Source organism: Salmo salar, chromosome ssa29 (assembly GCF_905237065.1).
Source record: "Salmo salar chromosome ssa29, Ssal_v3.1, whole genome shotgun sequence".
Taxonomy (NCBI): Eukaryota; Metazoa; Chordata; class Actinopteri; order Salmoniformes; family Salmonidae; genus Salmo; species Salmo salar.
This window is the reverse complement of record NC_059470.1, coordinates 21,329,944-21,343,680: the sequence shown is the minus strand read 5'-3', so window position 1 is coordinate 21,343,680 and position 13,737 is coordinate 21,329,944. Positions and strand designations below refer to the sequence as shown.

Sequence of the window (13,737 nt, the reverse complement as noted above, 5' to 3'; positions counted from 1 at the left end):
CTGACGTGTCGCTGTGACATTCTTTGTAACTCGTATTACACTTTAAAGGGAATACTTGTCATACCCAAAGCCAGTTGGCCTGTTAATAATACCCTAAAATTATATTGATCAACTCCAGCATTTTGCCTCTGAATTTCCTTCAAAATCAGTAGTTATTCAGTAGTGCACGCACCTCCATTTCAATAGCTATAACAGATACTACTCTTCCTGCCGTTGCATTAGTCAGCAGGAGTGACATTTGTCTGAATACAGTAGTCCAGAGGGACAGTAACTGCTTTTATCTCGCTCAATAAAGCCACTGGAATTGAGCTCCAACAGCCAGCCCACATCTGTTTAACTGACAGTAACCTTGGCCTATGAGGATTGACCTAAAGCGTTTCCTTAATTGCGCAATAGGGGGCGTGAATGTGTGGAACGCTTGGTTCTATTGTGGAGAGCGAGAGGACTGTTTTGCAGGTGAGGCACTCTCTGCTGAACTGCATTTAGGCTACGGCAACCCGCCAACTAGACATTTCAGAAATAACGGTGTTTGTCTGAGCGGATTGTATCAGTTGGCTATGAGCACAACAATACCTACAAAAATACCTACAGGAATCAGGTAAACACGTTTTCAAGTTAAGTACCCTATATAGTTCATTCGGGACGGACTTTAGCGCGTTAATGTTAATGAGAGTAGCCTAATATCTGTTCGTATTGTTTTTGGGTCAGTGAGTAATGTTAGTGTGTTTACTGTGAAGCTCTATCGATGGGTGTTTTGAAACTTTACTGTGTTTCCATTAGAAGTTGTCTAAACATTTTTGAGCGAACTCTATTGCCTTATGCGTATTTCATTATTTGCGAAAATGACTTGTTTTTACAACAATATCCCACCTCCGTGCGAGGGAAATATTCCATATATACCCTTGAATTATGACCATTTCTCCTTTTAGGCTACTGTATTTTACTGTATCAGGTCTCCATGCTTTCAACAGTTGTTGATACTAAGTATCCTGTGCGTAAAGCTTTGTGGATAGACATATGGCTACTGTATTCTACATCTGCAATTTATTCTCCAGTCGCTGTAGGCTACTCTCTGTAGAATGGTTTCATTTTGAAACAGCGAATAATTATTTTCCTGCATACTGTAATAGTGGATATATTAATATCTGCAACAGTACGCCGGTCTTTGGCAGTAGGCTGTAGGTAAAATATTTGATTTCAGTCTCTGCAGTCAAGAACGTTGATGTGCGGTGATTGTCGTGTACAGATGGCTGGCTTCACTGCAGGCGGGTGCCACTGTCAAAAACCTTGGCGCCTGTTCTGATTGCAGTTCGGAATGAACACTGCTGTAGGCCTACAAATATTGATGCAGCCTACATGATTACTGTTTTACAAAAGTTATACTGGTGTAGCCTATTTGATCTCAAGGTTATGCTGGTTATGTTTTGCACTTTGAGTGTTGGACATCTTATCTTTTATTACATTTTTCCCCCCACGTCACTCTGGATCAACTTGAATGCAATTCTGGATGGAACCTGGATGTGCTGTATGAATTATCATGGTGAGTACAAATACATACTTCCTACATTTCCACACAAAAGGAATTTAACCAGTTGGAGGGGTCTGCCCTTGTCACCTATCAACAAATGGTGGGACATTTAAGTCTACTGTAGGTTACAACTGTTACGCTTCTTTGCGATTGCCAAATGCCTTGGAGGCTATAAATGCCTAGCCTAGCCTACCCCAGCAAATGGCATTGCGTGTATGACCCAGAGAGAGTTGAATTCGGGTGAATTGACTACAGCCAGGATGCCGAAGTGCCTCCCTTCCTTTGGCTCTGGCAAGGAAGTGAATAAACTCAAGAAACACAGTTCAGAAAGGTTATTTTCAGGACAGCCTGTTCTGTTTGGGGTTTAACCTACCGGTATTTGTCTCGTATTTAATCTTCCGAACCCCCCAAAGCTGTGGATTAACCACAGCAAATGTCATTCAGCACAGCACTAGAAACACTAAGCTATTAAAATACTACAGAAATGTCTGTCAGTCTTCGGTCTGGCGTGCTGTTATTGTCATTTTTGTGCAGCTGATACTTCCTATTTATATCGTTGGGCTTCTTCTGTCCATTCCCTAGGGGAAAAGTTCAGTTACTGCCAGGCAGATGTGCCTCTGGTTCTCTCCTCTCTCTCTGTCTTTCTCATTCTCTCTATTCAATTCAATTTAAGGGCTTTTAGGCATGGGAAACATATGTTTACATTGCCAAAGCAGGTGAAATAGATAGTAAACAAAAGTGAAATAATCAAAAAACATTTTTACAGTAAACATTACACTCACAAAAGTTCCAGAAGAATAAAGAAATGTCAAATGTCGTATTATGTGCAAATAGTTCAAGTACAAAAGGGAAAATAAATAAACATAAATATGGGTTGTATTTACAATGGTGTTTGTTCTTCACTGGTTGCCCTTGTGGCAACAGGTCACAAATCGTGCTGCTGTGATGGTACACTGTGGTATTTCACCCAATAGATATGGGAGTTTATCAAAATTGGGTTTGCTTTCAAATTCTTTGTAGATCTGCGTAATTTTGGGGAAATATTTGTCTCTAATATGGTCATACATTTTGCAGGAGGTTAGGAAGTGCAGATCAGTTTACACCTCATTTTGTGGGCAGTGTGCACATAGCCTGTCTTCTCTTGAGTGCCAGGTCTGCCTACAGCAGCCTTTCTCAATAGCAAGGCAATGCTCACTGAGTCTGTCAGGTATTCTGCCACTGTGTACTCTCTGTTTAGGGCCAAATAGTGTTATAGTTTTCTCTGGTTCTCCTCTCTCTCTCTCTCGCTCTGTCTCGTTCTCTCAGGGAAGTATTTTCCTGCAATACGATACAACAAAAGCAAAAATAATCCTTATTGATCTGCAGGTATAACTCAGACTCAGCCTCCTTTCTCAGCAGCAGTCATAAAGTGCTCCATTACCAGAATGACTCATGCCTACTGAACAGACATTTTTCATGTAGCCAAACTTATGGGATGATTATGAATGCTTAAGTGCTATGAAAGTCAAAGTATCAACTCAGCATGGTAAATATTTGATTGTAATACCCTGGCTATGCCTGCTCCACTGTTGCTGCCCCCTGCCTTGTAGTTTGGGAGAAAACAACCACTGTTTCAGGTAGAGGTCGACCGATTATGATTTTTCAACACCGATACCGATTATTAGGGGGCCCAAAAAAGCCGATGCCGATTAATCGGCCGTTTTTTTGTTTTGTTATTTATTTGTAATAATGACAATTACAACAATACTGCATGAACACTTATTTTAACTTAATATAATACATAAATACTATCAATTTAGCCTCAAATAAATAATGAAACATGTTCAATTTGGTTTAAATAATGCAAAAACAAAGTGTTGGAGAAGAAAGTAAAAGTGCAATATGTGCCATGTAAAAAAGGTAACGTTTAAGTTCCTTGCTCAGAACATGAGAACATATGAAAGCTGGTGGTTCCTTTTAACATAAATCTTCAATATTCCCAGGTAAGAAGTTTTCGGTTGTAGTTATTATAGGAATTATAGGACTATTTCTCTCTATACGATTTGTATTTCATATACCTTTGACTATTGGATATTCTTATAGGCACATTAGTATTGCCAGTGTAACAGTATAGCTTCCGTCCCTCTCCTCGCTCCAACCTGGGCTCGAACCAGGAACACATCGACAACAGCCACCCTCGAAGCAGCGTTACCCATGTAGAGCAAGGGGAAGAACCACTCCCAAGTCTCAGAGTGAGTGACGTTTGAAACGCTATTAGCGCGCACCCGCTAACTAGCTAGCCATTTCACCTGGGTTACACCAGCCTAATCTCGGGGGTTGATAGGCTTGAAGTCATAAACAGCGCAATGCTTGAAGAATTGCGAAGAGCTGCTGGCAAAACGCACGAAGGTGCTGTTTGAATGAATGCTTACGAGCCTGCTGCTGCCTACCATCGCTCAGTCAGACTGCTCGATCAAATATCAAATCATAGACTTAATTATAACATAATAACACACAGAAATACGAGTCTTTGGTCATCAATATGGTCGAATCCGGAAACTATCATCTCGAAAACAAAACGTTTTTCCTTTCAGTGAAATACGGAACCGTTCCGTATTTTATCTAACGGGTGGCATCCCTAAGTCTAAATATTCCTGTTACATTGCACAACCTTCAATGTTATGTCATAATTATGTACAATTCTGGAAAATTAATTACGGCCTTTCTTAGGAATAAATGGACTTCACACAGTTCGCAATGAGCCAGGCGGCCCAATCTGCTGTATATACCCTGACTGCTTGCACGGAACGCAAGAGAAGTGACACAAATTCATGTTAGCAGGCAATATTAGCTAAATATGCAGGTTTAAAAAATATATACTTGTGTATTGATTTTAAAGAAAGGCATTGATGTTTATGGTTAGGTACATTGGTGCAACGACAGTGCTTTTTCGCAAATGCGCTTGTTAAATCATCACCCATTTGTCGAAGTAGGCTGTGATTCGATGAGAAATTAACAGGCACCGCATCGATTATATGCAACGCAGGACACGTTAGATAAACTAGTAATATCATCAACCATGTGTAGTTAACTAGTGATTATGTTAAGATTGATAGTTTTTCATAAGATAAGTTTAATGCTAGCTAGCAACTTACCTTGGCTTCTTGCTGCCCTCGCGTAACAGGTAGTCAGCCTGCCATGCAGGCTCCTCGTGGAGTGCAATGTAAGGCAGGTGGTTAGAGCGTTGGACTAATAATCGGAAGGTTGCAAAAACGAATCTGCGGCTGCAGGAAGAATTAAGTCCTCCACAATAGTATGGGGCTTGCCTGTCCTAGCCACTCGGTAGCTCACCATATAAGACGCTTCTAGCCCCTTCTTATTAATGGTATCTGTTGCTTTTATACATGTCTTACTACTCAAAAGTCGTCTTAATTCTCGCTCAAAAAACTCCTGTGACTTATTTTTCAAATTGGCATGTTTTGTTTCTAAATGTCTGCGTAAGAGTGAAGGTTTTATTGAGTTGTGAGATAGTACTTTTGCACATATAACACACTGTCACTGAGGAAAGGCACTACTCCCAATATAAGTGAACCCCAAATCAATGTAGTTCTCATCATATTTGCGCCTCTTCGATGGTCCAACGTCCCTGTCTGTTGTTCGGTGCTTTCCTGGGTAAGGGCAGTAGCTCTTCGGCTGCATCAGATTCACAACTGTCAGTGTCCATGCTAGCTGGGCTAACAACAAATGTAGAATTACTGATGCTAGCATTGGATGTGTTCATGGAAGCAGAACAACTTGTGTCGTCGACAGGTGCAGGTGTAGTACTGCTGGTAGTAGCAGTACTATCAGTAGAGCTGGTATGTGTCTCTATGGACGCGGGCCTTACTTTTTTTTTAACCATTTATCAATTTTCGTGCAAACAGAATGAGCAGCAGCTACATTTGGCTACATACAGACTGTTAGTGAAATTCCCGCGAGAAAGTAACGGTTAATGTGATTGGATGTTCATTATTTGACTAGGCTACCTATATTTGACATTGTGCTGTTATTTCGCTGAATATTAGATTTTTGGCAGTGAAACGAGTTTACTCATGCGAGATAAAAACCTCACCCAAATGTATAGCCCCGTTGGAAAATATAAATGGACTGTTTGAAAATGTGGAGGAAAAAATGAATATATATATATATAATAAAATAAATTGGCCCAGCATCGTCCAGGTTAGGGGTGGCCGGGGTAGGCCAAAAAAGCTTGACTGTCTTAGCTTTAACACAAACGCGCACATGCAGGCACAAATGCTACACACAGACACTAACACTCAAAACTATGCCAGTCTACACCAGCAGTACCCGGGGAGCAGGCCTCCACATCTTGTTTGATATTTTTCCATTGATACTCTCACTGTAATTACAAATCTGCTACATCTCACACTGGCTAAGATCAAAAGTTGATTCCATACACAATACACTGGTCTACTCAATGATTCAACACTTTGTTCATTTGTTTTACCTTTAACCAATTGCTTGTGCCTATGTTAAACTAAAGGTCGACTTATTGAAGCATCCCTCACCCTGGACTATGTTGTATTGATGAGGGGCTTTAAATGTGATGAATGAAACTGCAATGGATAGAGGCCCGTATTCACAAAGCGTCTCAGAGTAAGAGTGCTGATTTAGGATCAGTTTAGCCTTTTAGAACATATTGAATAAGATTACATGGGCAGGGGGGACCTGATCCTAGATCAGCACTCCTACTGTGAGACACTGGGAATACAGGCCCAGTTGTATGTCAGTTGCATTGTAAATCAGGCTCAGAAAACAGATGTAGCCTACCCAGTGCCCACTGTGTGCAAACAGGTGGATTCAATGTTGTTTTCACATAGTTATTTTAATCGTGTTACATTGTTATTACAGTGTTTTTACAGTTCTACCAACATGGAAAACAAATCAGTTATCAACAGAATTTTTTTGCCTTTTGTACCCAATTTAAAACCAAAGTGCTATAGCTGGCCTCAATATTTGAACTCGTTCAGTTGTTTGTTGACCAGTCTTATCAAATCTCTATCAAAAGTGAACATTGAACTGACTACCGTGCTCAGTGGGTAGGTCTCAGTTAACTCAGTGCTGCTAGGTCCTTATCATACACTGTGTGATGAGTGTTGCGCGCTGACTGTAACAGAAATAATGGTCATCGATGATTTGTTTGTTCATTGACCGTTGTCTGAAATCTTTGGCCTCAAAAGCACTTCTCTTTTACTGCTGTAATGGGCCATAAACAAAAGCTAATCTCCTGAGTCAATATTCTTCCTTCCTCTATCTCCGGCCTTTTATATCAGGGTTTGAAAGATCATTGTTCCAAGTCATGCGGTCGCAATGATAATCACTTTGACAGGGTATGACTAAGTAGCTTATCTTTTGCTTGATATTTTCTTATCAAATCCTAGTTTTGGATGATTTGTCAAGTCTTCCCTTGAGTGCATTTACAGTGGATTTTTAATACCACGGCCAAAGGTTTCACTAATAGCCGGGAGTGCTGTGTAAAACAGGAAGTGAGCATGGGTAACAGAAAAGTACGAGGCAGCACTAATGACATAACCTAACATAACAATGTACCACTCTCTGTGGAATGATGCCTGTTATGTATTTAGTGGTGAGTGGGTAAACCATTGTATCCTTAGCTTGGGACTTTTAAATGTATCTATACACTCAGATGTCTTCCAAAAAGCTTTTCAGTGTCTATACAGCTGCATCAACAGCTTACATAATGAATGCAAATGGGTATTAGATGGCTGTTCATGAAAAAAACACGCTTTTCTCCTGCCTTTTATGAGTGCTAGGTCTGTGGAGTCAAAAACTTGATTTCCCTGTGTTTTATATATGTTTCCACACTATGAGGTTGGAATAATACTGTGAAATTGTGAAAATGATGATAATGCATTTTTAGTGTATGAGCTGTTTGAAAAGACTGTCTGAAGTTTCAGCCTGTTTTGGTGGGATGGAGTTTTGGCCAGCCTGGTGACATCACTCCCAGACAGTCCGAGCAAAATTCTTTCTTGAGAAATTGCTCTTTGCTAAGAAGCTATTGTTGTTTATTTTTGACCACTTTGACCACTTAACTAAGATGATAGGGTTGCCTACTATGTCGAAACACCCGAGTTGAGGCATTTTGAGTGTCCGCTGTAGGTTCGACTCCGCCTCAGTGCTGCTCATTTGGCTAGCTGTGCTGTGATGGCTTTCTCTCAGCAAAGTGTGCCCATTCTTCACGTTGAGTCCACTGTAAAAGTCTGATTGAGGTTTCAGACATCATTAAAGATGATCTTCCTAAAAGTCTGTGTTGAGAGACTGCCAGAGCTAGAGCCCACTTGCTCAGCAAAGCAATTATAGTCTCTGTCATATTAGATACTGTGCAGGGGAATGGCTGAAAAACAGCCCAATAGACGAGGAATGAAGTCTGGAGCTTTGAAAACGTGTGTGTGTGTGTGTGTGTGTGTGTGTGTGTGTGTGTGTGTGTGTGTGTGTGTGTGTGTGTGTGTGTGTGTGTGTGTGTGTGTGTGTGTGTGTGTGTGTGTGTGTGTGTGTGTGTGTGTGTGTGTTCCCACAGCAGATCTGTCAGGTTTGGCTGCATGCCCGCGGTGAAGGAGGGAACTTGCAAACCAAAACAGCAGACAAACTCTAAGAACAGAATTATCATCCTCTCTCACAAACATGTACAGTGTGTACTAGGTTAGTCAGTTGAGTAGTATACTGAGTTATATACTGAGCAATAGCAATGCAGCACAGCTTTGGATGTAGCAAGCCCAGATCTAGGCTTTATTAGCTACTGTAGATCATGTTGTCTATCAGTATACTGTGGATGAGTACCCCTCTTTTCATGCTGTTCTTATCTGAGGCATGCCTAACTGAATGTGTGTGCATGTTGTATTGGCCCAGTTCCAGAAACAGAACATCTAGTATAGAAGTCTGTCTCTTGAGCAGGCTTATTTCACAGTCACCACCCTCCATACAGGATTGTAGGATTCCATGCAATTGTCTGTCTAGCTTTCAGCGTGCAGATGCATTCTATAGGGCAGGCACAATTACCGTATAACCATGTATCTGACGGTTATGGATGAAGACCGTCGTGAAAATAAAATAACCGTCATAACCTTTTAACCTTTTTTGTTATTTATTTTTACAAACAGCTGACTGAAGAGGGGGCGGTCAGGAATTTGTGTCAGTTTCTGCGGTAACATGGTCTCTTAAAAACGTGACGAAGCGTTGTTGCTCCTTGCTGAAACAAACCGGGTGTTGTAGCAAAGGAGCACACAGAGAAAGGTGCCAGAGAGGTGCAGCAGCAGAACACAGAGAAAGGTGCCAGAGAGGTGCAGCAGCAGCACACAGAGAAAGGTGCCAGCGAGGTGCAGCAGCAGAACACAGAGAAAGGTGCCAGAGAGGTGCAGCAGCAGAACACAGAGAAAGGTGCCAGAGAGGTGCAGCAGCAGAACACAGAGAAAGGTGCCAGAGAGGTGCAGCAGCAGAACACAGAGAAAGGTGCCAGCGAGGTGCAGCAGCAGAACACAGAGAAAGGTGCCAGAGAGGTGCAGCAGCAGAACACAGAGAAAGGTGCCAGAGAGGTGCAGCAGCAGAACACAGAGAAAGGTGCCAGCGAGGTGCTGCAGCAGAACACAGAGAAAGGTGCCAGAGAGGTGCAGCAGCAGAACACAGAGAAAGGTGCCAGCGAGGTGCAGCAGCAGAACACAGAGAAAGGTGCCAGAGAGGTGCAGCAGCAGAACACAGAGAAAGGTGCCAGCGAGGTGCTGCAGCAGAACACAGAGAAAGGTGCCAGAGAGGTGCAGCAGCAGAACACAGAGAAAGGTGCCAGAGAGGTGCAGCAGCAGAACACAGAGAAAGGTGCCAGAGAGGTGCTGCAGCAGAACACAGAGAAAGGTGCCAGAGAGGTGCAGCAGCAGAACACAGAGAAAGGTGCCAGCGAGGTGCAGCAGCAGAACACAGAGAAAGGTGCCAGAGAGGTGCAGCAGCAGAACACAGAGAAAGGTGCCAGCGAGGTGCTGCAGCAGAACACAGAAATATAATCTATGGCAGCACATGTAGTCAGGAGTGGAGGAGAGGAAATTATTCTAATTTTTTGGTCTGTTATTCACACCATTATTACGGAGACCACGGTCATTTGGCTGGCCAATTACCGTCATCCAAAATTCCATTACCGTCACAGCCCTAGCATTCTAGTCCATCTTAAAATGCCGCAGTTAAGACCTTTTTTAATTACGGATCCCGCATGGCTGCACATAGAGGCAAGGTTTTTGCTATTGCCTCACAAGAAAAACAGCCACTACTTTCTACTCTGTGTGAGATATTCTATTGCAGTAATTGTCCCTGGTGCCTTCTTCAGCTCGTAGACATACCTTGTGATTCATCCCCCCTGCTGAGTGAATGCCCTCTGTAGATGCGTCAGTGATGGATTCTGGAAGGGCTTCGCTGAATAGATTTGGGTGTTTTTTCGTAACTTTTTTTTAGCTTTCCCTTTTTAGAATGTTATTAGCATGGATCTGACGAACATTATATAGCTTAAAACCTGTCACAGGCAAAGAAAATGTTTGTGTGTGTGTGTGTGTGTGTGTGTGTGTGTGTGTGTGTGTGTGTGTGTGTGTGTGTGTGTGTGTGTGTGTGTGTGTGTGTGTGTGTGTGTGTGTGTGTGTGTGTGTGTGTGTGCACACTAGAGCTGGGCGATATGGGCAAAAATCCATATCATGATAAACTGACTGAATTATCACGATAATGATACATTTAACAATATCTTTGTATAACATTAATGTGCACCACAGTTATTTTTACATTCCCCTTAAAACTACTACTATTGGCCTCCCGAGTGGCACCGCGGTCTAAGGCACTGCATCACAGTGCTAGAGGTGTCACTACAGATCCTGGTTCGATCCTGGGCTGTGTCGCAGCCGGACGCGAACGGGAGACCCATGAGGCGGCGCACAATTGACCCAGCATCGTCCGGGTTAGGGGATGGTTTGTCCGGCTGGGATGTCCTTGTCCCATCATGCTCTAGTGACTCCTGGTGGCGGCCGGGTGCATCCACACTGAATTTGGTCGCCAGCTGTACAATGTTTCCTACGACACATTGGTGTGACTGGCTTCTGGGTTAAGAGAGCAGTGTGTCGAGAAGCAGCGCAGCTTGGCGGGGTCGTGTTTCGGAGGAGTCATGGCTCTCGACCTTTGCCTCTCCCGAGTCCATACGGGAGTTGCAGCGATGGGACAAGACTGTAACTACCAATTAGATATCACGAAATTGGTGAGAAAAAAGAGTAAGTACAAATACAAATAATAATACTGCTACTACTTTGAATGTTGTAGCTTTCAATTGTCCAATTAACAGTCACACATTAGCAATTTCAAACTTCACATATCTCTAGTAAAGGCTACTTATCGTGGTGAATGATATCTGGTAAATGTCCACGAAACCTTCGGTTTAACCTACCAGCTCAAGTGCATGCTTGCATGTTTCTGTGTGAATGTACCTGTGAGTTTGTGTATGTGTGCACATACATGCATGTGTGTGACTTCACAAGTGTGTGTGCGTGTGTGCGTGCGTGCGTGCACCAGACCTGGGTTCAAATATTTATATATTTATTTGTATTACTTTCACTTACATTTCAAAGTATTTTCACATACAAATATTGAAATATGTGAATACTCCCAGGCATTTCAACTCAGTTCTGTTTGGTCATAGGATTATTGTTTGGTCCTGTAATGTATTTGGAAACACATATTTGAAAATAGTTTCAAATTGTTGGCTATTTATTGGAAATTATTTGAAAATACTTTCAAATAACTAATAGAAGTAGTTGATTCTGCACCTCATTTTTTGAAAATACTCAAATACGCAGAAGTATTTCAATTACAAATACTTAAATACACATGTATTTGAAGCCAGCTCTGGTGTGCACTTGTCTATATGTGTTTGTATGACTAAGCTTGTGTGTGTACCAGTCGCTAGACTGTGACGCTTAGCTACTTCTCTCCTCCTCGTCATGGGCCATGTCTGCTCTGTGACTGACTCATCAGCAATATCTCCATATATACGCGCACACACACACACACACACACACACACACACACGACCACCCCGCTATTTCCCGCTTAGATTACCGATTACCACACACCACATTAGCCAGTAGCTATCAGTTAGGGCATCTCTCTCTTTGTTGTATGGCTTTGCATGAATACACGTGTCTGCTTTGTGGCGGGCGGCTAGCCTGAGGCATCTGGACTCCCCCTGGTCGTGAATAATTGACGATCTATTTAACCAGTGTGGGGCGGACTCAGGTGCGAGGACAGATAAAGCACCTACTGCTCCAGTCTATATCTGTTTCCTAGGGTGCATCTCAATAGTGTGAAGTGACGTCCTCCATCCTCCCCTTGTCTCCTTTCCTCCATATACAGTGACATTCAAGAACTAGACAGGTGAAAGTAAATCGGTGTGCATCCTCCATATTGATTTGACTTAGCCTGTGTTTTCAGTAAAGATGAAGGAGAGGAGACAAGGAGAAGAAGCCTCACTGCAGTGGTGCTTTATCACCTAACCATGGCTTATAACATGGTAATGACATGTAAATATCCATGTACAGTCAGTTTAATTACAGTGTAGATATCTGTGAGCTTTGCATTTCTAATGGTAGGTGAAGTCCAATAGGCTTCAGGGACTGCAGTGTAGCGGAACATGCATGTCACTTAATGGTGGTGTGATGGTTGTATGGAGCCCAGTCTTGTGAAGGCAGGAGAAAGGGTATCTGAGGAGACATACCAGTTCAGCTGCTGGGCCCATACAAAGGATGGACGGGGAAAGCAGGCCAGTCATTGGGACTGGCTTCTGTCTCTCCGCCTGTCTGCCATGTTGTTTTATAGCTTGTTGCTTTCCCTTCTCACCGTCTAGCGAATAAATCTGTCCCTCAGATATTACACTTTCTCCCTTGTTCTATATTTTTTTAATAGTTGTGATTTCAATGACTTAGAGCGTGGTGATGGCAACGCCAGGGCTGTGGGTTTGATTCCCACATGGGCCACACGTAGTTAATGTATCACTGTTTTTGTCAACAGTTTGTAGTCAACAAAATTGATCCTAACCCTCCTGGTTTATCAGATATATCTTGGTGTCACTGATGTAATAATGTGTTTTTCATTTCATTCTTGCGTCCATCCTTGACAAAAGAGGCACAGTAATGTGCAACAGCAATGTAGGTGACTGTGTTAATTTGAAATCGAACTCTAAGCCGTTGGCGGCGAGGGATTGGGGGTTTACTACAGATTAGCTGTAATCCATTGGCTAAATCACAGTTTTGGACAATGTGTGGCGGATTGGTCATAGGCTGGACTGATCCTGCAGGGTGTGAAGCAACAGCATAATCATTAAGAGCAGCCGGGAGGTGTTGAATGTTGATTGAATGTTGTTAAATGTTGATGACAGTGAGATAGTGCATCTAAGCTTGGACCATGCTAACACATCAGATGGTCTGTGTACAGAGGGCTTATTTTTGTATAGGCTAAGTGATGATATAGGCTTGTAGCTAATAGGTTGACCCAGGAGAGTGGCCCACCAAGCCTTGGGCACCCCTACAGCACCATCACTTAAGCAATAATACATGAGAGGGCCATGTGTTATGACATTTTTATCATGGCTGTGACGTGGTCATAGCCACGAGGCGAAGCCGAGTCGACCACAACAGCCATGATAGAAATGTCATAACACATGGACTCTTAATATATTTTTGGTTTTATACAATGGGTTACCAGCATTAAAAAGCAATATTCTTTCCCAAACTATAACATTTTCAACAAAACTTGATGCTACATTCACTAACACTGATTGTCAAGTGCAATTTTAGGTGTTCTCTAGTCGTTAGTTTTATTTGTGTTGCCTGCCATGTAAATCAAAACTACTCAAGTGCTGGTTGATAGTTCCAGAACTTTGCAGGTTGCTAGGGCAAACAAAAATGGTTGCTATGGAGGCTCTTCCCCCTTGGTAGCTAGCCAACTACACAGCTAACACAATCATTTCAGACTGAAAGGCAGCAAACTAGCTGCATTTCATTTAGTTTTACCTGTTTTTCCATCGATTTTTTGTTGTTGTTGGTATATATCCATTAATATTATGCCGATTCATTTTGACTGGAGAAACGCTGCCTGTCTGTCTCGTCCCGACTCCCGACACATTCATTATTATGGGACAC

The 13,737-nt window shown here is 42.5% G+C and overlaps 1 protein-coding gene across 2 annotated transcripts in view; it reads left to right on the top strand.

Moving 5' to 3' along the window:
• Positions 1–418: 418 nt before the first annotated feature.
• The window catches only part of epb41l3a (erythrocyte membrane protein band 4.1-like 3a), an 83,105-nt gene continuing 69,786 nt past the window's right edge, over positions 419–13,737 (top strand). Inside the window, exon 1 of one of the 2 annotated variants that reach the window (XM_014181257.2) lies at positions 419–598. The gene's annotated coding sequence lies outside the window, so the exon portion shown is untranslated. Of the gene's footprint in view, positions 599–620; positions 1,541–13,737 lie in introns of those variants that run through there. The other variant, XM_014181245.2, reaches the window with a different exon arrangement.